This window comes from Bombus terrestris, chromosome 5 (genome assembly GCF_910591885.1).
Source record: "Bombus terrestris chromosome 5, iyBomTerr1.2, whole genome shotgun sequence".
NCBI classification, from domain to species: domain Eukaryota; kingdom Metazoa; phylum Arthropoda; class Insecta; order Hymenoptera; family Apidae; genus Bombus; species Bombus terrestris.
Window position 1 is genome coordinate 2,394,530 of NC_063273.1, and position 25,500 is coordinate 2,420,029.

Here is a 25,500-nt window from a genome sequence, read left to right on the forward strand (position 1 = left end):
CATCGTCTTCGTAGTTCAACAAAGTGGGAAATGAAGCGAAGCAAACGTCACAAAGAGAGATGGCAAATACGACAAGCTCCATTCCAGCCGGCCAGGTGAGCAGAGAGGGGCCCCTGTCTTCCCAGCCGAGCAAACTAAATGACGGACAAACGTCCCCGCGTTGAATCGTCCGCGGGCCCTGCAATTACACATTCTATGAATAACCAGACGAGCTTGAACATCCAGCTAACTAGCAGCTATCTCCAGCTGGGAAGATGATTGGTTGGTTGGACGTTGGTCGAGGCCTCGTGCTTCCATTCGTTCGTAGCCTAGAGGCTAGGGTTGGAAAACAGGCAAATGAATTACTATCAGACTCTGGCTACGATTCAGTGTTCTCAGACAACGAGTCAGTAGCCGACGAAAGGTCTCGATATAATATGATCGAGGTTGAACAGCCAGATTGAATAATAATCGACGACAACGCGTTTGCAAAAGCTATGACGTAGATACGTGCGTTCTGATATAAGCACCATTTTATGACAGGATTGGGGCATTTCCTTGAACAAAATGAAATATGAAAGATATTTCGTAGCCTGGGTATATTTAGCTTCGGGGTAAAGCGATGTTTTTTAAAATATGATATCTTAGAATGTAATAAAATGTGAAAGCATTTCTATGTTATTAGATAAGGTACGTATTATGTATTCGAGATATGGTAAGATTTGAGACAACAATTTAAGTACTGTGAATAATTATAATTCAATTAATTAACGATATTTGTACATTTTCTATAATGTTAAATTAAATGGAAGATAATTATCCTATTCTGGGTAATGAAAACTGGTATATAATTTTAATAAATAGCGAGCTTTATATTATTAATACATTAATTTCTAGCACGTATCTTTTCCTCGATGTAATTTAGAACTTAATTAATCTTCTTTTTAATTCAAACTGAAAACATGTGTCATATAAAATACATTAATAGCGAGACATAAAATAATTTATAATTTTCGATATAAGAAAAATATTCTTTCGTGCAATGTGAAGTAAAAAGGGAATGAAAGGGAAGAACGAGTAATTAATGGAAGAACCACGAGGAACCAGAACGGAGTGCAAAGAATATAACACGTTCTGTTTCCTATTTGCATACAGATCCTTCTGGAACTGGGCGCATCTCGGTAATAGAAAAGAAATGAAAAATTCGAGCGAGGAACGCTCAGAAAAGGAACATTAACAAGATACTTACGGTTTCTATTTCGCGTGGCTGAGCTAAACTTTAATTTCTCTCTCAGTTCACGTAATTTTAGCAAGCAATTCGCAATTACAACGGACCTTTAAACTTTTGTCTAAATGGCGCACGTTCTTTGAAATTATTTATCATTAATACCTTATAAAATTATTCATTTAATGAGATCATATAATCTTAGGAACGATATAAAAGAATCTTCCATTCAAACATCATCATTATTTTCGTTACTAACAGATATTGTAGAAGAATTTTGTTCTTTAGCAGCTTTGACCAGTTTCAAACAAAATATTAGATTGTTCAAAAAGTTTTCAGCATTCGCGACAATCGATACAAACGTCTGATTTGCATTTAACGAGATTCGACGAAATAAGTAGATTTTTAAAGAAAAATTCATTAAATTTCTTGATAAATACGATCTTGAATCGTTGGTGCAGTGCAACCATAAAGATAGCCACTTTTAACTTACCGCATCGTCCGGTTGTTGGGATATTTACTTTCGAGAAGTCAAATCGCTTGTCACAGGGGACTGGGAACAGAGATAGTCTAAGAACACTTGCCAGCGAATCGTTCAGACTCACAGAGCTTACTACGAGTTCTTCGGTTGCTCATCCCTTGTCTAAAAGCATACAACTTGATAAAACACTTCGCATCGCTGTACAAGCGTGTTTTCCGCCTACTTCTTTTTCCCATTTATGCGAACATTAATCTTGCAGCCCGTAAATTTTTCAACGCCTCCGCGTCGGTTCGAGGTATTCCTAACCATAACGAGTTACCTACGTGTTCAAATAATTATTCAGACCGTGTAATTTATCCATACATACCTTTGTTGTGATATTTCCGACGTTCTTGATACATTATACGAGCTTCACATAAATTATTGTATAAATCGTACTCGTTAGAACTATTTATTATATTCAAGTACATTTATACAACACTATGATATCGATACAACACTAGTCCTACTTCTATTTACTTCTGTCACTCCTTTCTCTATTTCTAATTTTACTTTTATTTCTGCTTCTCGTGTACTCAAATACTTTCGCGAGCATATGGCATGTAACAAAAATAGAAGGCATAAAACTGTAAATTTGACGCAACCTAAAGGCGTAAAGGCTTAATACGCTTACTGAAAATTTATGCTGAGCGAAGGCATGCGGCGGTTCGTTGAAAAAAATATCCCGGCAAAAAAGCTTCGTCTGTGCAACGATGATGGCTCGGCATTGGACGATAGGCGCGGTAGGATGAAGAAAAGGAGATTGCAAGAGTAGGATGACGTAAAGGAGAGTATGAGGCTCGTGAAGGGGACCGTTATAGGAGCACTTCCGGCGTGTTGACACTGCAACCAGTTGACCCGGTTGGTTCAAAGAGAAACAAGCAACCCTGATCGCCGCTCCTGATAGTAGCAATAGAGTCTAGATTACCTCAGCGGTGCTCACGCGTACCCGCCATTGTTAAGGCGAATTGAAGCCACAGAAAATGTCGCCCATCATGGATGAAGATGAGTCATGGAAGCACCTCTGTGCCGACGATCGCTGGCAGCGTTGCAGCGGAGTGCATAATCTGAAATGCATGCATCTAGACGGACTCAAAATGACGCGGTAGCCCCATTCGTTTGATCTACTCTCCTCGCGGATTCGACGTGGTTCAGCGAGCGCGTGAACGAGCCGCCCCGTGCGTTGAATCGCGCCACAATTAGCGTCGTTGACAATTTTTTGACGACAACGAGGGTTCATCGAACAGTTTCAGTGAAAAGAGTTTGTCAGGGAATTTTAGTCGAGGCAGACTCATCTTAAAGCATGTACATGATGTTATAAATGGAAAATGAGTAGATACTCTAAAGTTCGTAAATATACGATAGAAGTTTGTTTAATTTTAGTAAGATGTCGTTTAGTTAGAAAATTGCGAATAAAAAGATCGACAGAGAGTATTCTTTTTATTATCGTTAAAGTTTGTTCTTCAAAGCCATCGTGCAATCACGTAAGAGATAAACTTTGGTGGAATCGTTTTATTTTAGAAATATTGGCTTAATATTGGCTTTTGTAATTTTTAGGAAACTCTTTCCAAATATGTAAGGGAACTATCGTAATTAATTCTAGTAATAATATTTAATGGACGAGCACATCAACGAGTCGAATATTCAATTTCAATGCACTATTAACAAGTTTCTTCGAGTTTTTCCTATTAATGACTTGCTTTAGATAATAATATTTAAAGTGATCTTTTAACTTCGACACAGAGAAAAGTAAAATTTCGTTCTGGTAAAGTGGAAAACGTATGTTATATATTTTTACCTTGTAGGACAGGGAAACTCTGTTGGGGCGATCCTGCTTCATAAACTTGTTGAAAGCGGCACGTTAATCTTCAAACAACCGGTGTTGCATACAGTATGAAATCTTCCCCAACGTTTAAATTTCATTTGCCGTATGTAAGTAATTTTAGAATTACAAATAGAGAAAATGGTAGCTAGTGGCGATAAAAGGACTGACAAAATTTTAGTGAATATTTATTATCCTAACTATAATTATAATATTTCGTTGGAGTTTACGATATTTGATATTATCTGATGACAAATACTTACTGTACTATTCATATTGGGATATCAATTATTTCAGTATTTAGAAAATTTTGTCCGCAAATAATCGTTATGTAATTTAAAGAATTTAAAAATATATGTATGCATATTGGATTTTTCATCTAATAAAAAAATCAAACTTTTGGAAGCGATGGAATAAAAAGTTACTCAGTCCATTTGCAAAGGATAGTAGAACAAAATAATGTATACATCGTTGATTGAATAAATCATACGAATGTGACGCTCTTTTAAAGAAATACGAATAAGATCCTTACACCTAATATAATATAAAAGAAATTATAAAAAATATACTAGTATTTTTATTATGTGAATTCCATCTATTTATCATTTCGTAATTCATATTTTCTGCGACACTAACTAATTCCACATCTAGAATTTCGAAGCTTCCTGTATACTAAAACCACAGCCGAGACGAGAATTCGTTGCGAATAAAAGTAAAACCAAAACGCTTCTTCGTTGGTTCACGTTGCTCGTACATTTCGCATCTATCAAATTCCTGAACGAATATCTTGCTCGTGGTGCATTTTGTCGACAGAGGGAAGAAGGAATTTCGTATCAGAGGAAAATGAATCGTGCACAGGCCGCGGCAGCATGGAGAAATCGTGTTGAAAAACAAATGAAATCTGAATGCGATTCTTTATACTTTCCTTTCCAGACCCGCTTGCCATTCCTTTAATTTGTTCTCGATGGTAATGTACATCATTCTTCTACGCATACTGATCGCAATCAGTAAATAGATGCACAACAATCGCAAAATAGCCGTTTTCGTGTACGATAACCTGTTTGACACGCAGAGTGTAAAGAAGAGATATTTTTAGAAAAAATCAAGTAGTTGGATCTTCTTACGATACCTTGTCGTTGTTCATAATTTAGTGGAGGAATTTTGGTAAATTACGCGCGACTGTTCCTTTATAGAGTATGACTTACCGTTTAAATGAAAGTTGATACAATGGACTTAAAGAAAGAAGTATCATTTAGAAGTACTGTAATGAGGAATGAAATCAATTGTATGGCGTAATCGTCGTATCGATTGTCGTGATTTCTAAAAATACATCAGAACTTTTTATTTTCCACTTTTTATTAAGAATATACGATATAGCGCGTATTCTTATGATATAACGGAGAAAATCAGATTGTAAATGGGCGAAATAAATCGGAATAATCATTTATTTAAATTTAGTAACCACCATTATTCAACAGTTACACTTCATTTACATTAATCGTCTCTCATTTAAGCTCCACTTCTAATTATCATATCAAAGAGAAAGGAAGACACAAAAACACAATAGCTATCGTTAAGATCAAGTGACTTTAACAATCTTTGACTTCCTCTCGACGAAAGAAATTCCGACGAAAAATAGTCGATGGTCCCAAGGAGAGGCTATTCAGCCAACAACTGTGCGAGGAATGATTTCTTCGATGAACTCGCACGATGCTCGAATCGAGAAAGGAAAACTCAAGAGAAACATGTTGCGAGTTCGTTCCGTCGCTCGAGCCAACTGGCATAAATCTTTGCTCAACCTCGAAACTTCGTCTTATGAGTTAGCAGCGGAAAGATGATGTATCGTATGATGGCGCGTAGGTATGGCTCTGTCCGATAAAGATGTAATTGGAGACTCCGGAGTGAGCGACGGTTGCTCAACAACGCATGATAATCGATCATTTCATCCAGCCTGGTCTTCCTTCAATTATATCTCTTCCGTGCACGTTCTGGACACGTGTATTTCGTAATTGAAAAACTTGACCAAGAGTCGGTCGTCGTGTTTGAAATATCTTTCGTCCTACCAGACGCTACGTGGAATAATTTTCCATGATCTCGACCTCGGAACACCGTACGACCTTTTGTTTCTACTTAGGATCGATTATTCCCCCGAGATAAGTTTCGTTCTGTAATGCTCACCCTGCTGTATCGTTTAACTTGAACTAGAGTTTCATTTTTTTCATCCTATAAAAATATAAAAAATTAAGGATCGCAATGTAAGATGGAATATGTGAAAATATAGAATTAAAATGATAATTTCTTCGTCGAACCCAGTGACCTGCAAATATTCGTTGCAAGCAATATATAACTGATATAATTGTGGAAAATGCGTTGTTGAAATTTTCATTACAAGTCCATATAACAAAAGTTGAAAATGCTATTTTTACTTTTTTCTTCGCGTTTCCGATCAATTGTAATTTTTAGTACATTGTCATATACATCGTCCAGTAAATTAATGCTTCTAACTTCTCAAAAAAAGACCGAAGTCACGCGGTTCAATTTTTAAGAAGCTGTTCGGTCTCAAACGATGTTGCAACAATTTTGAAAGTCACTGCATACGATGGCTACGAACATCATCTATGATAGAGTTGATTCCTTCTATTTTTACTTAATGCAATGTTTTCTTGAATTTAATGTAATCATTATTCAAGGAGTTTTATTGGGCACTCAAATCATTTATAAAGAAAGATGTGCGAAGATATCCTCGAATTGTCGGACTAATTGAATTTCATTGAAAAATTCCCTCCTTTGTCAGCGTTTCTTAGGTTTTTCAATAGTCCGACTTCGACGATCATTCGTCTTCCACGTCTAGCAAGATCAATTATTCTCGCGGCAAAAGTTTCTTCTCAGTCGTACTGAAGTTCCTCTATCCCATACAGTTCTTACAGGCGTATCTGTGAAATCTCTTGTCGTAATTAATTGAATCAAAGCAAACGTAGATTTTCTAAACTTTCCGATTATACGGAAAATAATAAAGGTATCATCAGTATAATAATAATAATAATAATAAAAGACCTTGTATCATACTTGACTTTAATATTTTTCTTTTAATTAACGAAATATTGATCTTCTTGCGATCTTTTATTTATGAAAACGAAACTATACGAATTCTAATATTGAATTGTCTACTAACATCGACAAGATTCGACTTCCATTCGTTTATGTTAAGATCAGAGTAAATAGATCGCTGACAAAGCTCCGTTTCCCTGACGTTTCTCGTTACCCTACCGGTAAAGTTCAGGTATGCATTAGTGGAAGGCTAAGACCTTTGGGAATCACACCAACTTGACGCGTTTGCTTTGTACGCACAATAAAAGTGTGTTCACGTTTACGATCACTTTGTCAAACGAACGACAGTGCGTGTATTCGACATGGGAACAGACACGGTGGGAATGTTCCTACCTTCGGTTACTTTATCGCGTGGAACGCGTGTATTTTCAAAACAGCACACGATACGTACGTTCGAAACAATTAAGGTGGAAAAAGCTTTGCGTGAAACGAATCGACCTTTGGGAATACATTTTTCCACGTGTTCTAACATGAACACTGCACTGCAGAATAACCTTATTTCACAGCGGTATTAACTGTTAACTATTCGAAGCCTGTAATTGTAAGTGGAAGCGGTGTAGCCAATATATATCACAGTCATGAATTAACGTGTTAAACGGCAACAGCCATTGATATAGTCGCGCTTATGATTACGGCAGTACGCTTAAAAGCCATTTGAATCGTAGGTTGCAACAATCGTTCGCTAAAATTGCTACAGTCTTTCATTAAAGTTCTATGGCATTAAATCTTTGCCATACCTGACATATTAAAATCAATGTCCTTGTACTTTTATGTGTACTACGTGTATACTAAATTCTAATATTATATTATTATATTATTTATATTTCGTGGTACGAAAATAAATCGGATGAAAAAAAATAAAATTTGCTGATAAGTATAAAAATGTATCGACTATACGCTATATGTTTACTAATTACCTGCTATAAGCGAAAGCAATTATAAGATTTGTTGGTTCCATGATAAATCAATGGCTCGGAAACCTTAACAAGGTAAGCACTTGTGTTTACATTTTGAGCAAACTTCAGTACAATACAATTTAGTTAAGGCTATCTTCCTCGAAACAAATCATGTAAATTGATTGACCTACTGGCGAAATTGGATTGTTCAGGGAACTATTCAGTAAGATACATACGCCAGTTGGACGAATTGGGTAATAAATCTTGAAACAAACTCTTATATCGTGCAATGGTAATTGAGCGATTAGATAATAGAATTATTGTTTATTTTTATTGTTATTATCTGAATAAAGTAAAGCTTTCCTCGATGGCAATACGGAGAAAGCTTATAAAAACTCAAAATATTGATTTCGACAAAAGTTTTAAGAGGCAAAATAGGAATAAGGAAATTACAATGACGCGAATAAGACACCTGTATGGTTTTTGTTAAATCAAAAAATATTTTCCTCCTAGACGATATAGTTTGAGAGAATCTTCAAGGTGATGTGATTAGATTTCTTCCATGTCTGCTTTTAAAATAAATTTTCAAAATTATTTTCGTTTCTTCTAAAAGATTTAAGATATATTACTAAATCGATCTGTTCTCGATATCTGAATTAATAACGATAGAAAATATTACCAGCCTTGGATCAATCCGAAGTAGCCAACTACTTAAATCTTTCGACCCGTGCCGGTAGCTATTCCGACAACATTATTAGCCTGCTCGACGGAATAGAAGCGACTTGCCCCGAAATTCTTTCATGGCCAGGCCATTGCTCGTTGTTCCGATATGGCGACTCTTTAAAAAGACAATTGCGCGATTTATCGTGATAATCGGGCTTGCCGACATCTGGTATCACGAATTGCGTGGCATTTCGAAGGTTTACCAGAGGAATCTGCCATTTATGCGAAGACAATATGAAGACGAAGACCACGATTAAGCGGCAAAGTGGCGGTATTCAGCAGCGGTAGCCTCGAAACAAGAACATCAGCTGGATTCGCGGTCTTTGGTTCCGTTTGGGCTAGTCGTGTCAAGCTGCTCGTACGACGACCCTATATCTCAGTCTATTGGTCCTGCCATCCGAGGAATGGGACACAATGGGACTGGGCAAAGCCAACGGAAACAGCGGGATGGAAGGACGATGGCTGCAAGCGGAGTCGGAGATCCACGAGTTCGCGGAGTTTCGAGCTGTTGGAACAATGGCAACTTGTCCGCTTCTCTCGTGTTCCCTGCTGGATTACGCAGAGGACGCCTGTCCCGGTATACGTGCCTGATAAATAGTTCCTCCTTCTTCGTATAATTCCGGGGATCCACGGTATTGGACTGCACTGCGGAATAGCCGAGCCGAACCCGTCGAGAGAGGCGCCGGTCCCTCAACCGCGTAAATCGGTGTAAAGCCCTGCCTGAAATTGTTTCGTCGACAAGAGAGAAAAAAAAAGGAATACGGTCGCTACTACACCGTCTTGAAGAGAGTAGCGCAATGAAAGGACAAAATTGCACCCGCAGACTAACAAATTGCGGGCTTATGTGCGATGAATGAAACCGCAGAAGACAGCCAGATGAAAACGGTGGCGTGCTTTTTATTGCGTGATGCAATGTGGTTCAATCGTACACAGAGGTAGAGCAGTATTCGAAACTGCCTGGACACTTACTTAATTTTGTCCAGATGTATTTCTATCGTAACAAAAATACTGCAGTACAACGATTTATTATTTATCTATAATTTCTGATATACTTAAACATTTTAAATACAAAAGTAATGATTAAACTGCGGATTTTTATACATTTATGAGAAATTTAAATGTACGGAATATACAAAGTGTACGTGATACACATAACACATAAAAATTTCCAATGCTCTCATTATGATATTCAACGAGTGAAAGAAATCTCGATTTAGGCTCCGTTTGAATTCTATTCGCGGCTATATTTTAATATAAATGATACTGCGAAGCATACTGTGGGTATATAGAGACATAAAACAGACCTCATTATAATTAATTACCTTATCATAATTAATTACCTCATCATAACGCAAAGACTGACAAAACATTGTTATCAGAATCTGGCGTATTTATGTTTGAACAGAGAATTAAAAATCCCATGTAGTTTCATACCGACGGCCATAATTTACGTTCTTTCTTTTTTAACTCGTTCGTCGAGTTATTTAGCTCCGGCGACCGAATAGCGGAAGACAATATCGAATCAAAAGATAAAGGCCGATAAATAGTCGAACCAGGGCAAAGTAATATTTTTCCCAACATCAATAACGAAGAATCGGTGGAAAAAATGACTACATTTCGAGGGACACGGTATCTTATCGTAAGAAGATCAACGTTCGTCAGGCCTCTATAAATTCTGAAAAGGCAGACTAGCCAATACCGAGAGCTCGAGTCGCAAGCTCTGAGCTTGCGAAATGCCGTTTGCGACCTGATTAATGGACCAGGCTTATGTACCGCAGGCCTTCATCCACTTCAACATCGAGGGCCATCGACTCGAACATTCATCCTCTCGAGCATCTTCGTAATGCGCGTTGCTAGAAGACGATAAGTTAAAAGAAGTGGAAAAAGACCGATAACGATGCTATTGCCTGATCCTCTGTCGATGTATTAAAAAATAAACGAACGCTGTGTTTGAACTTGTGGGAAAGCTCGCCTCTCCCATTATAAAATACAGATCTACTTGCATGGATTGCAAAATATTAATTCAACAAAGCAATGTATAGTAGAGGCATTCGTTACAGTATTGCTGGTTTAAGATTGATTAAGATCAAGTATATTTTCTTGAAAGGAAAGTTTGGTACTTTATTAGTAATTAAAGCAAAAAGTAAAAAAACGAAGAGAAAGAAAATTTTATTAATGGAAGGCTCATGACACGTGTAACAACATTATGAAACAAAATTTCTTAGAAGAAAATATTGGATTGAAATAAAATGTATATTATACGATAGAACAACATCTATTGTTTGATCAAATACGATATATTCCATATATATATATATATATATCGTATCATTGAACATAAAATTAATGCTCTCCGATACAATTATAATTAAGAACAACAACAGCTTCTTAAATGATGTTATCACCTAACGTCTGACCAAACACGATACGTTCTACTTTCAGCATCCACGCAAAATATACGTGTTACTAATTTAATAATAAAGTGTTCAGAATAAATATAGTTATAATTAAAAATATCTCTGGCAATATTATAAGACATTAAATTCTAATCCGACATGCCCGTGTTACTTATCCAAATTAATATCAATTTCCCTTTCTCGTTGGAAAATCTCAAACATACGATGCGTTAAATATAGTCTGACTAACCGTGGGGCGTTTTCACTTGGGCCATAATCCGACACGACAACGAAACGATCAAGGGAAAGAACGAAAAATGAAATTTCGGATTATCGTCTGTTCTTGGATGTACTGTGGAGTGGCCGTGAGCGAAACAATTTCCTCACTCTCGCGACTGGCGCAAAAAGAGACGATAGTGGCGCTCGACGTCGGCAGGACATCCGGACATAACTCGGGCGTAATCGTACCCTGGATAACTGGCTATCCGCTAGAAACCAGATAATTCCACGCTCTTCCTGCATTTCGTCCCAGACCACTTTCTCGTTCGAGAGGCGAATTGGCTGGTTTAAAAGGGGCGTAAGGGATGGGAACAAAGTGGAAGATAAAAACTACGCGAGAATGATCCTCTTACGTGAGGACAGTGACGAGATGCGGAGGAAAAAATAAAAAAGAAAAAAGGGGAAAAGGTAAAGAGGAAGGAGATAGGGTTTACAGAGGAAGGGAAATGAGGGAAATGCAAAGGGAAGAACATTTGTTGCCAACAATAAAGATTTAATGTTGTGTGTCCGGATCGAGTGAAGAAACAGCTATGATCCTGCTTCTTGGCTCCTCTCTCTGTTACAAGCAAATCCGGATACGACGAAACGAATCCTAAAAACGTTTACGTGACACATGGAATGCAGTTTATTGTGGTTTATTCGCTCATTTTTTAAATTCCTTTTATAAAAAAAATGGCACAAGAAAATAAAACATTTATGACACAGCATACATCCACAAAAGTATCTAGACACTTATGTAGAAAATTTTATATCGCAATTTTCTGCGTACGTGTCTACTTTAATTAATTGTCACATTATCGTAAGAAATTAATTAACATTTACTTCAAATTTAAGACAAATCAGTGTAATTATCTAAAGTGAAGTTGTATCCGTTTAAACAAACATAGCCTTATTGGACGGTTTCCTATTCAATAAATAATGTTGTCACTGAAATATTGAAATAGGACATTTTTTAAGGAAAAGGACCGGTTCGCGTGACATCAAGAAGCTGGTAAAGGACCAAGGTCAAACAAGATCAGTGGGAAAAGATGCTACAACCGCTGGCACGATCGACGGAGCCAGCAACGCCAGAGGGTCAGTAATTGGCTGTTACATTTTAAACAGCCTGCCACCTGTACTTTAATTTACCTTTATTTCCGTCCGGGGAATTTTCGTTTCCGTTTTTACAGAGGTTCATAACTAGCCACCACTCCTGACCGGAAAAATGGTCTTTCGCAGATCCGCTACTCGACTATCCGTTGTTTTATTCTCAATGTCGCAGCAAGCAACGCAATCGTCCGCGCCGTCACACTTATAAAATACAAAGCGTACCGAGTCAATCAATAAAAAAAAAAAGTGATAAAAGAAAACCGAATTTTATAGGTAGTTCCAAGAACATTACGAAAGTGTCAGAAAAAAGGAGGGTGGAGGGAACGAAATTTCAATTTAGTAAATCTAATAGTTTTTCGGAGAATATCTAACAACTAGAGCTATCAAAGCTCTTCTTGGAATTACCAAAGAACTGTTTTCAAATGTGAAGTGATCCTATAATTAAATAATTGCGGTAATTTATTATAATAATGGAGAAATGAATTAATATACAAAATTATATTTATTGACTATATATAAGATGATATTTAGGTATATAATTTCATTTGGTGACTTTTCCGATACAGTTAAATTTTCTTGAATAATTCTCCTGTTTCCCCCCTTTGGAATTTTTAAATTTACAGCCTGGCTTGCAAAACAACCCTCGACTTCTTTAAAAATTCATAGACATCATTTTATGACAGCTTCTAAAAATTTCATTGAACAAGACAGTGTTAGCTTTAAGCGGATAGAGGGGGTCATAAACAAAAGCCTTTCCTCCGGCTTTTATTTCACGTTTCAACAGTGTCTCTTTTTATTGCTCGTTGGTCAGCGCGCGGCTCGTTTACGTCGCTGAACGATTCAATTCATAAAATGGCGGAGAGCCGTGCAAAGATGAGCGAAAATAGACGGCGAAAGCGCGACTTAACCGGATTTGGAGTATCCTCGACGAGGATCTCATCAAAACATAGTTGAACAAACTATGCTCATCTCCGTGTAAACTTTCGCTTCTTTTACGGCAGGGGTTGTGATGAACTCATGCTCTACTATCGAAGAAGGGCAGCATAAATATTACTTAGACCATAAATAACTCTTGCTTGTCTAGACGCGAGAAGCTTAAGGAAGAGGAGATATGATACGAAACAAAGTACTATCATGAACGTTCATTTCAAGATCTGAAAATTAAGAATTTATTCAAATCATAAGAAGTCGTGTTTCGACTTCTAAAACAGTCTGATCTTCTTAGGTTCATAATTATAATAATTATTTATTTTATTATCTGATCAAATACAATGGAATTTTTATGACAATACCCTTTCATGGAAACCAATACTGCATTGACTTACATTTCTATGGTTCTCAGCCTTCCAATTAAGCCTTATTATGTGAATTGAAATTGTATAGCACATATTCGGATCTGCTGGCTTCAAGAATTAAAAATTTTCCTGTTTTCGCTTCAACAGATATTTTTCTCGATTTAATGTGTCTTCATTTCTGTATGAGAAACCATTGAAGTGTTATCAAAATGTGAGAATATAAACAAATCTACTTCTCCGTAATAATTATAATAAACTAAACATTGTACTATAAATTCAATAGAAAATCGCAGAATTTTATTTCGTCACAAGTTCATGGAATATACAAAGTGTGAAAATTCTCTAACAAGGTATCTTTCAAATATTTCCACTTAAACTTAGGTTATTGTAACTAAAACAAAGAAATCTAATGGTTTGGCTGTTCTTCGAACTTCTACAGTTTCATCCAAATCGGAGCCCCGTGATCTTCTTTTATCAGTTGAAAGGCCAGTTCCGTAAGGATCTCGGTTTAAATCGATGTTAAACGTGCAGCTGATCGGAAAAACGATATTCCTTTTTGTCCCACGGAGCTTAACCGACGTCGTATGACCCAAAGGAATAGCGAGAGAGATGAAATCGAGGCATCTCCATAAATATTAATTGAGTCTCCATTGGTGTCGTCGTACGAAGGCGCGGAATTTCCAACAACGATCGTGCGGTATTCGGTAGAAAACGAAAATCCGCAAGCCACAGGGCCATAAATTCTCAAGTTTCTGCGGCTGTCTCTGGCAACCCATGGAATGACGAAGAGGGAGTAGAGAAACTGGATGGCCGCTTCCTACCTTCAACTCCCCTCTGTTCGCTTCAGTTGCTTCAACTCGCCGCTTCCTTCCGTTTTCTATTATGTTACGTATATGTATCGTCCTGAACCGTTCAAAGCGAGCTGTCTTGCGTCTAGAAAGAACCCGTTATCCAACTATACCAGCTAGTTTCGTTGGTTGTTTAACTGAATAATCGAGAATTATCGATTGTTCCGATGTTCGTGTGACATTCAATTTCTTTGGTTCATCAATGGTGGATAAATGTAAATGAAAGGATCGAAAAATTGAATAGGAAAGATTCAACGTAGATGGTGTAATTTGATAAATTATTATAACGTGAAGTTTATAGCTAAAAACATAAAGTAGGAGAAAGGACGAGATTAACAATTGTATTTTTATTGTATCTACGTATTACTTATATATCATGTATCGTATGTATTTTAAACCATAATATCACATGAATACCAAATTCTGATCGATCGATCGTTTTGTTGAGACGATTTCGATTAATCGAGAAAATAACGATCATAGATATCCTTAATGATCAATTTCTACGTAGGGTAAAATTCTCGAAATTCTAAAATTAATACGATATAATTTTCCAATATATATAAAACATCAAACATTGTCCAACATATAAAAAATGATTGACTATAGTAGTAAGGAATTACCGTCAAGCTCGATGTATCTGACCATGAATGACCGGATTACGAAAGTGAATAAAAATTTCAAACAAACGTGGAAGGTTGCTTTAAAAGGTCTCGGTTGCTTAAATCGGGCTGCGGAACGCTCGGACAATTTTTCTTCTGCCGTATGACGGGAAAAGTTGCTTTCCCACGGCCCTGAGAACGATTGATCGGGGCACACGTGAACTCACAATCGCCGATCGTTGTGCCGCATTTTCTGATCGCGCGTCGCATGGAGAATTTTTCCCAGAAGATTACCGGCCCGGCAAATAGCTGAAGCTTTCAAGAATAGCGTAACACCTTGACCGACTATTTCACCTCCTTGGACAGAAGTATTAAATTTAACGATTGCTATAGAGAATGACGTCCCGCGTATATTCCTCACAAGCCGTATTCCGTGCGACGTTAAATGAGGAATAGACTAGCTCAATTTCCCAAGTGCATTCTTTTGTGGCTGATAACTAAACTGGCTTGGCACACCATTCCTTTCAAATGCAATTGGAAAACAGAACGGAAAAGTAAATAACACGAAATAAGGTAAAGCGTTCGTCGACATGGGAGAATTAATCTTTCGCGTATACGGAATTGTTTTCAATCGATTGAATTACAGTTATCAAATTACAGTATAAAGTTTTCTATGATAAGTGTTCAAATATCGTGATTCTTCGTATATACGAACTTTACACGACTTACTTGCCATTAAAACAATTTTCTTCCTTTATATTTTTATTTCTTTATATTTTATATCTATTATCCTTAAATAAAATACAAATTCTCGATCATGCCACTGTAAATATACAGTGAAATACAATAAAACATACAGAATATACAATGAAATTTTAAGCAAATAACTTTCCATTCGAATGAATAGCGTACGCAGTGGAAACAAACCGAAATAAGTCAGACATCGTATATTCCGTATATTGTTGGACGAACAGCCGGATGGATTTCCACGTTATCATAAACGACATACTCCAGAAAATCTATAGGCTTAAAATCATAAAGCTATCGCGAGCAGACAAAAAATCTACAGGAACGCAAACATTCCGAATGATTTTTCTTCTTTCTTTGGAAAAGTGGGAGAGAATTTACGAGAAGGAGGTTATAGGCTTTGGAAATTTTTCATCGCAAAACGCAGAAACAAATCATCGGGTTAGAATGCAACGAGAGAGCGTACCGTTCCCAACAGCGTTTCCATAGTCACACACACTCGACGCATGCATATTCATCCAAAGAATTTCCGTTGCAAGCGACTCTCGACTATTCTTTCACACTCTAGTCATTACTGTCGTTATTACTCCGGTTTTATTAAACGAAACGTGTCGCTTACTTAATGAGTAGCAAGGCGCATAGACTTTGTATTTTTTCTGAGAAAACAAATATTTTTTATCCTTCTAGAAAAATAGTGAAATAATTTTTTTAGATACTAATCGATCGATGCTGACTATAATTTATAGTGTTATAGATATATAATATTAAGATAGTAATATTATAATAATACAATTTATATTATTATTATTATTATAAATATATTAATATTTACAAGATTGGATAATCAAATATTGGATATAAATAGAACTTGCGTTGTATTCATAATAATAATAAATTGTTGAAATGAGAAGATATGCTGCAGTCTTTTTAGTTTTACAAAATAACGATTATTATCATGAAAACCTGGTAATGCAACATTTGTTTAATCGGTGTTACTAAGAAACTTGCGGTTCGAGAATCTATCTTGGTTCGAGTAAAGAAAGATGAAAAGAGGACGTGGCGTGTACGGGCGACAAAAGAATAAGTGGCTATGGTCTAGCAGAGGCAAAGGAAAACGATGTTGGTGCAAAGAAGAGCACGGTTGGCTGATGACAATAAAGCGCTATCTGACTTCCACTCCGAGTCACTTAACGTCTGTGAGGACATTTAAAATCCTTAAGCGTGCGGACCATTTGACTTATAAAACACTACCATACCATCTACGGCGCAACTACTTATTATAACGACATTATCCTGGCTGTTCTTCATTAGCTACCCCATCAGCGACACTTCCTTCCACCTCTTTTCCCATTTTGATGCCAGTCGCCCGTTACAAACAACGAACAGCGCCGCGGATAAGACGAGAATCTTTCTTCTTTTCCCTTCCGCTATCGACCTTCTTCCTTCTTCTTACGGCCAATTCCAACGCGCTTTTGCTCTTACTTTCTCCTCGACGTCGCGTCATGGCTATAAGCGAATTAATTTCGGTTCGATGCACGCAGGCGCGTGTAATTCGTTTATCGTGCGCACAAGTTGTTACGTTATAATTCGACTGCTGGAGAAACCACGATGATCATGCAATGATTGAAATACAATGGGACAACTTTATCATACAGCGAAGCGTCGTGTATTTTTAATTCGTCAATCGACAAATTTCCTTGGCAAGCCGGTCTACAGCCTACAAATTCGTTGGTTACAGGTCAGTCCATGCTAGCGAACCATCATAAAGTCATATAGCAAAGGATCTTCTGAAATCTAGATAAGGACCAAGGGGTACCGAGCCTAGCGGTTTTCGATGCTTTGTAATATCCAGTCTTGTCCTGTCGGGATCATCCTGTTGCCGAGCCGTCGTCCACCAGCGCCCAGCTCCTTTATCCTTTTATTAGTGGGAGGGGTCGACTGCGAGTTGCAATAACCTAATAGTTAGTTGTAATCCTTAGTTGTTACTCATCGTTTTGTCGTTACTTGTCATCTCCAGTTGGCTCTCGTCATCGATAGTTTACTTTATCATTTTTAGTCCTTAGCAACCGTTCCATTATACGTATTTCCCACAGTTGTGGGTGGTCTTTCGAGCCAGTCAATTTTTCTTAATTGGCTAGTTATTTTTTATTAATATTAATAATAACCACATACAAACTCTAACCAACCCCGAACGAACACAACATTTGACCAACCAATCTCAGTAGTCGAATAACCAATCAGCTTGTTATTAATGTTTGTTCGCCATATTTTTATATTCATCTGAAAGTACGAACTTATCTTTAGTCGAATGAAATTATCAAAAGTTTTCATCTTACGCACAACATTCCTAATTTTGTATCCGATCTATCTACCTCGAAGCGATATCGGGTATGTTCTCTGACAAAGTAAAAAGCTATTCGTTTGTCAGAGGTACCGGTAACAATGTTACCTTATCAAAGTTTATCCGAAGCTCCAGTCCAGACCAAAACTTTGAACTGAAAGAGAGAACACCCTAACGAAGTCGGTCGTCCACTTCTTGTAGATTGAACTTTCTCATCGTACTTTACTGATGAATATTCAGGGTTCTGTGTGTAAAAGTCGACGCGAAAAAATGTGAGGAAGTTCGCCTAACCGAATGATGTTTTATTCCGTGGCATATTAAAAGGACAATGTGTCTGTTTCTAACCACGAGAGGAAACGACCAGGCTGCTGCATGAAAGAATTAATTCCATGTTTGTGTTCGTTAGAATTACAAAACCGTTCTGTATAAATTGTACACAATCTGCATAAGAAACTAAAGAATCTTCCCTCTTTGCGTTCTAGGAAATTTAACTTGGAATTTTCTACCTCTCGAGTGACTCTTTAGGATTCTCGACTCAATTTCCTTAAACCTAACTTTTCTTAAATAAATGCTTATCATTTTCGAGAAAGCGTACCTTGTAAAGGTAGAATATGGAATTGTTAATATCTTTTTATATAGATCGTGTGTTTCTTATTGCAACAATTCGATAAATCGTTTTCAATTTTATTTTTTTACTTTCATATTCGTTCAAGTCTATTGATCGTCCAAAGCAATTTCTAGGGGAATAATTTAGTAACCGGTTGTATTTCTCATTTGAGGAATCGTTTGATAAATAGTAATATCATAGAGAATTCATGTTTTTACTTGAGTTTTCTAATTCACGTAAGAAAACCTACGATAATTTACTTACGTTTCTCCTTTCGAAATTTAATTTAAACTTCCGTTATCCAGTTTCAGCGTTTCCTTCGCAAAAAATAGTCCTCGGTGAGATTTTTCTAGCCGCACGCGCTCACCTCGAACATTCGTTCTCTCGCTCTTTCTCGTTCCTCCCTCACCTTAAAACGTGCTGGAATTTCATCGATATTCGCTAATAAATTTTAAAGGTTGCCCCCTTGAATGTCGGAACGCGCCCTATCTGTAAATATTCAAAGTTTTCCTTGGCATCGGTTCTCCGCTTCCTTCTTTTCCGCGGACGAGCAATCACACGGAGGAACGCGCGCAAGAGGGAAGAACAAAACTGAAAGTTTTCCACGAGATGAATTCCTCCGCGTGGAAAATGGGAGGAGCCTGAGTGGAGCCGGGAAAAACGAGGAAAAAGTTCTTTCGAGAGGGTCTTCGATATCCCAACGAGCTAAGTGGAACGAACGAGATACGAATCGTTTCTGGAAATTCACGCGGGGACGTAGCACACCTCGACACAGCCTTCGCGAGAAATGATTTACATCCTAAGTAAATCATTCGAGGTTAGACGCGCTTCAAACTTTCCTTTGGCCCACCTTCGATGTTTCGAAATATAAAATCGAACAGTGAAATGTATTGTGAAGCTTTATAGGGGCAATTTGTTCGTAGAAAACAATTTTTCTGTATCGAATGATTGTTATGTTGTTGACTACGATTAATTCTGCAAATTTATGGTCGCAATTAGATTACAATTAGAGAATGGAATTTAAACAGAAATTTATCTCATTCGTTAAATATCATAACGGTTATAATTTGGATATTTTATATATTCTGACGATTTTATATATTCTTTACATGTTTAAATTTTCCATAAATGCACGAACATTCGCGTTCTAGCGATAATTTTTAACGCTTCTCTTGTTAGACCATCGTTGCGGACAGACGTAATATTTAAGAAAAGTTTGTCCATAGAATTCCGATAGTTTTATCCATAATCGATATTTTTCTCAACAATTTCTCGGTAATATTTCAATCGTGGAAATCCACGATCGTCTAAATTTATCGATACTGGATTCAGAATAGTTGGAATTTAAATGTTTACAATCCTTATTACACAGCCTCTTTCCTCGAACTTCACCAGCAAGCAATTACATTCTGAAACTTAAGGAAGAGTAATTGCAGTTGCAGGAAGGGATTTTATTGTTCGCGGATGCTGGAAAGTTTAAATTTTCTGTAAATCGCTGTCTAGAAGAATAATACGATAGAATTATAGATGACAAACTACAAGAGACGCTTCTTGGATAAATAATTCCAGCTACATTTATAATAAAAATGAAGCAGATCTTTTTTCTTTCTAATATCATATATAATGGATGCTATCTTAAATGTTTGAGAGAAGAGGAAAACAAACAAACAACAAGCACACTCCGAGGAAATCAATTTTACTGGTCGTGTATTTCAAAAGCATTAATTTTAAAATAACTGTTTCATGATTTCGTGAGACATAAATTCGAAAAATAGCCTTAAACAAAACGACGAACTAAAAAGATAAAATTACATGATTATACAAATTTTACAAAATCGATTTTTTTTCTATAAATGTCCATCGATATTAATGCCTATAGTTTTCTATGTTCGATAATGCCTCTATTCGTTCAAAAGATTTTCAAAGACGAGAAAAGACACACGTGTCTATGTGCAGAACGGAAGAGGTCAGACGAGGGCGTGAGGAAAATTAAATTAAATTTAAATTAAGCTCAATTAATTAAGCCGCTTCCCCCATGGGAACACGGCTTCTGTACCCGGTTGCTGGCCCCTGAAATTCACCCCAGGACGAAAGCAGGGGGTCGGCTGAGAGAGTAGTGATCCTTGTCTAGAGCCGGATACGGAACTAATCTCTTTTAAATTAGTATTAAATTCTAAACGGATTCAAGTCGGTGCTTGGTGGTTATTAAATTTCAGTATGCTATCGCGAAGCATGCTTTTGTTCGAAGTAATCTATGGTTTCGCATCCTGTCCTAAATGTCACCATCTACTCTATTACCTTTCGCTTATAACTATAACCATCGAAAATCCGCGTTCCTATGACCGATACTATATTCCGAAACTGTAGTAAATGTCTTGTAGCGAAACTTGTGTACAGGATTTACAAATTATAAGACAGGATCGCACAAAAGTATCCCAACGTCTGTGGACATATTTCATGAATACATTAGCTGCGTTATAGGAAATATTTTGAAATTTCACTAGTACTATAATTCCGCTCGACTGTGCTATGATCGTGCTATTTTTTATATTAACTTTTAAAGATACATTTTGTCCGGGTAAAAATATTTATATCAAATGTTATCGAGCTAAATTTAACGTCATATTTCACGACGACGCTGATGCAGAATAAAACCGTCCCGAATCTTCCTGTTTGTAATCTTGCAAGTAGATTATCTTCTGTGAAAATTAAGCAAATATTCATATACTTTTGCGCGGTACTGTACTTCTAAATTCTATACGGTAGAGTAACCGCCGTGCGAAAGAAACAGCGCTATAAACAACAAAGGAATATATTATATTTAATATATTCTTTCCTTGACAACGAAAGCCTGTTTCATGAGGTGTGCCATAATTATCCAAGAGTGGAAGTGGCGGCCTGGCACGGTAAGAGATATACGATTACGGCGGGCGATTCGAACGAGCTTTCGAATCGTCGTATCGTGCCAAAGGGCCGGAAGTTGGCCGCGCTCTGACTCGTTGTATCCGCCAGACGTATGTATGCGTTTGGTCGGTATTTAAGCAAGCAGTAACGTCGCACAGTGTGGCCCCGCAATATGGTAGCGGCACACTGTCTTATAAATTTCGCGATATTGGCGCCGCTGCAAAAGAATCACGACCACGCGCGTTCCGCCAGTAATGAGAGTCCGAAAAGAAAATTAAAATTTTCGAACGATAAAAAATGACACCGTTTCTAGGCTGCGCGATGCAATTGCACGGCAGCTGGTCTCATGGCTGGATGATTTATATTCTGTGAAAAATGGAAGTGAAAAACGATGATGCTTATGGTAATGATAGTTTTAACGAAAGAACGGCTAATCGATGATACGAAGATTTCACGCGAACGTGAAATATTTCTGGAATCTAAAGCTTGCAAAATCGTGTTTTTCCGTGATACATTCTCGGTTTTATAAAACAAAGGGGAAAACTATTAAATTATAAAGTATAACCTGCACTGCTCACTTGACGTAGAAGAACTTAGAAATTTGTAATATTTCTAAAAATATACTGCATCTCATGCATAAAGTGCATAGCAGATGCGAATGCCTGAAAAGAAGTGGAGGTCACTTGGGTGGGTGACGTCACACCCAGAAAATAAATGGCATATTACTTATTTCAGCCATATATGTATATACATACATAAGTTTGTAACTGCAGGAACGAGCAACACCTGCGAACTAAAATATGTAGCGTGTCCGTAAAAACGAATAGATATCAATTTTATAAAATACGAAGATTGGTTATCATTTTCTAAAATAGTATGGATGAGGATCGAGAAGATTATTTTTTGATAAGAAACGTAAAAGAAGTTTACATAATCGTGTATCCCTGTAAATTCTATACTTTATTTTTTATTCTATACATTTTAGAGGATTTAAATGATTTTTTGCAAAATATATACGTCGATAAAGATTTATTTTCCCCTTGCATTATATATTTTTTCATCTATGTATATACTTATCTTTCGTTTTAACTTAGTACAAGTTCCATGTAGTGGCTATTGATAGTTTTAACGATGGAACAATTTTAAATATTTAAATTTGAAACATTTTCTAAAAAACATGGTCCACCTTTTTCGATATTACAAATTGTATAACAACAGTTTGCCATCACCAACATTAAACTTTTACTATAAATATACATTTATGTATAATATATATTTGTGTATAAATGTTATACATTACGAGGAAAAATCTCTAAGCTGAATTTTTTAATTTGAAACGAAAATTTCTACTAGTTCGTCGTTTCTCGTATAATCACGGTGATTTTTAAATATTAAAATGGCACAGAAATTACACGACGCAAACAGCTAACTGACATTAAACTAGCAAGATCCTGTTTCCAAATGAAAAAACACCGTAATGATCGAGAGACTGGGCTGAAGCAACAATGAGTAGGTCTACCCAGATTTTGTGTTTAGTTTTTTGGAAAATGAGAACCGTGCAGATTTTCCGTCGTCATTCAAACGCAATAAAAATGAAGCTTTTGAAAACGGTTAAAAGCATATCAAAAAGAGGAACAGATACTTTCAGTCATAATGAATAACAAAATGGGGAACTTCCTGAATAAATATAATACAAAATTTTGTCAATCTTCCATATATTTGTAAAAGATTTACGTCTTTGAATCCAACGGATTGTTTTCATTTCCAATTATGTTAGATAAAAATTCTCCTCTCGTTTAATCATACGATTACATTAAATTCAGAAAATCAACAAAGATATGCTCATCGTGTTTTTCTTCTCTGATGTTCATATTCGTGCGAATATTAAGATACACAGAATGTCTTATACTTATGCGCTGAGCATTTATAACAAAAGTTCAAAAATTGCTTGAAATTATAAAACTATTTCTCGACGTCAGCTCGCTATACGGAAGTCGCCAATATTTTCCGTAGAAAAGAGGGTGGTTCCTGTGACTGCTTGAAATTTGCAAATCGCAGAAGTTGTGGCACGACAAAAGCTTTACAGTGTCGGACATGAACAAACCTCACGAGGTCTAAAAAATAAATTCATGGAGTAAAGGCGAGGTAGCTGGTTGTACGGTCACACATTTCAGACGAAAGGATTTGCCCCTTTCTCTTTTATAGTTATAAGTATTGCATGCCAACACGAAGGACTCTCGCACCCGCGTTTAATACTTCACAGCAAAAGTAATGCGTTCGCGGCTCTTTGATATTATTAATTCAGTAAAAGGAATAGCGATTCTCTGTTAAAGCATTACAATAGAATGAAAAAAAAAGAACATAATTCTGCTTATGCTGTATGACATCGCTCTTTCTGCTTTTAAAGCAATTCATTCAACTAGTTTCCTAGAGAAATTATTTAATTTAGCATTTTCCATTTAATATAACTTTGTTGAAAATTTCGAAATATTGTGCAGTTCTATTTCTGTAAAAGATTCTAATGGCCGGTATATTTGGAGTTTTATTAAAAAGCTAGGAAAAAAAAATAGAAAATATGAAAAGAATAATACTCGAACTTTTTGCTAGACCTACAATATCGCCCGATTTCATACTACATTGAACGTTTACGTATGGCTAAAAACAAATGCACGAAATAGATTACTAATGCATGTTATAAATGAATACGAATAGTTGATTCATTTTTATGCAGATAGAAACAAGTCTTTATGGGATTCAATTTTTATTGCCGTCAACTTTCTATCTATTATTCTCTATCAAAGAAATTGTTGATCGAAATAGTCCATCGCCTTTAATAAATTTGATTTTTATAATCGTTTCTAACACGGGACACTGAATCAGCTTAGCCTAAATCTGCTGAGAGAAAGTCGAGGGTAGGATATAGGGTTTCCGGCCGGTCAAAATTGCAAGATAAACACAGCCGGCGTTAATAAACTCTTATCGGCGTGCAACCATGCGTGTCGACTTTAAGCCACAGACGCGCTAATCCTCTATGCTAATTTTGGTCGAACAGGAAAACGACGGCTGTAATACCATCCCCTTAAACACGCGTGTCCATCAGAGGGAACGCAGCCATATACGAGAGCGATGCGTATAACTACGTACGAAAACAGATATACAGGGTGATAGAATAAGAATCGGCACTTGAATATCTACGTTGTTTTTGGAGATATGAAAGAGATTGTATCGATAAAAATTGTTCGGTATAGAGGGGATTATAATATGGCAATAATAATATTTTCACATCTGCAGGAATTTCGGAGATTTTAAGGTCATCTTCACTTTTTTAATTGAAATCATACGTTCAATTAATTAGCGAAAAACAAGTTTGAAAAATATAATTATTGGAAATATATTACATAGTCTTATATCTATATTATTTCTTATTTATTACTAATAAATTGCCATTATCAAAATATTATACTGTCAATCTATTTGTTAATATATTTAGAGATAATTAATATTAACTTTTAAAGACTGTTGTTAAAGGAAATCACGTTTATGCTATCATGAACGAAATTTCACTCCAGTACAGTTTTTTAATCGTAAAAACCAATAAAATCAATAAATGCAAGTGTTTCGTTATTATTCAATATTAAACGAAATAGTAAAGAGAGGTATTATTTCTGATAATTACAAATAACATCGATTTCAATTTTCACATACGATTACGAAAGTTGCTTATTAAAAGTTGATTGATAACACTGCGTTAGTAGTACTGGGCCATTCATTAAACTTTCTAGTGGCATGGAGAAGTAGTTGAATTACTGCAAGGGATAAAGAAAAGTTTCTATTTCCCGAAGGAATGAATTAAAAGTTATTTGAGCAATTTACATGATATTGTTTCCGAGAAATTTTATATTTTCTTATTAAGTTAAGTAACTTTTAATCGAAACATGCGTTCAACTCGTTAGACTTGTTAAAACTTCAGAAGTTATAGCTCTCGTTATTTGATTACAGGTTACGTCTGACAATTGGTAGTCTGTCCCTACTTGCTCATCTACGTCGTATCTTCGTTTTACACTTTAATATCAGTTGATGGAAACGTCCTGTACATTGATCAATTTTTTGGCGTGTCTG

At 36.4% G+C, this 25,500-nt stretch overlaps 1 long non-coding RNA gene across 2 annotated transcripts; it reads right to left on the reverse strand.

Annotated features, from left to right (window-relative positions):
- Positions 1–4,973: 4,973 nt before the first annotated feature.
- LOC125385095 lies at positions 4,974–7,205 on the reverse strand. Of its 2 annotated transcripts, XR_007224062.1 has the most exons (4): positions 6,719–7,205; positions 6,158–6,479; positions 5,610–5,769; positions 4,974–5,534 (listed from the first exon to the last, which is right to left on the reverse strand). It is a non-coding gene; the product is annotated as an uncharacterized LOC125385095 (long non-coding RNA). The 2 variants fall into 2 exon arrangements; XR_007224061.1 differs by having other exon boundaries at positions 4,974–5,769; positions 6,719–7,204.
- Positions 7,206–25,500: the final 18,295 nt, after the last annotated feature.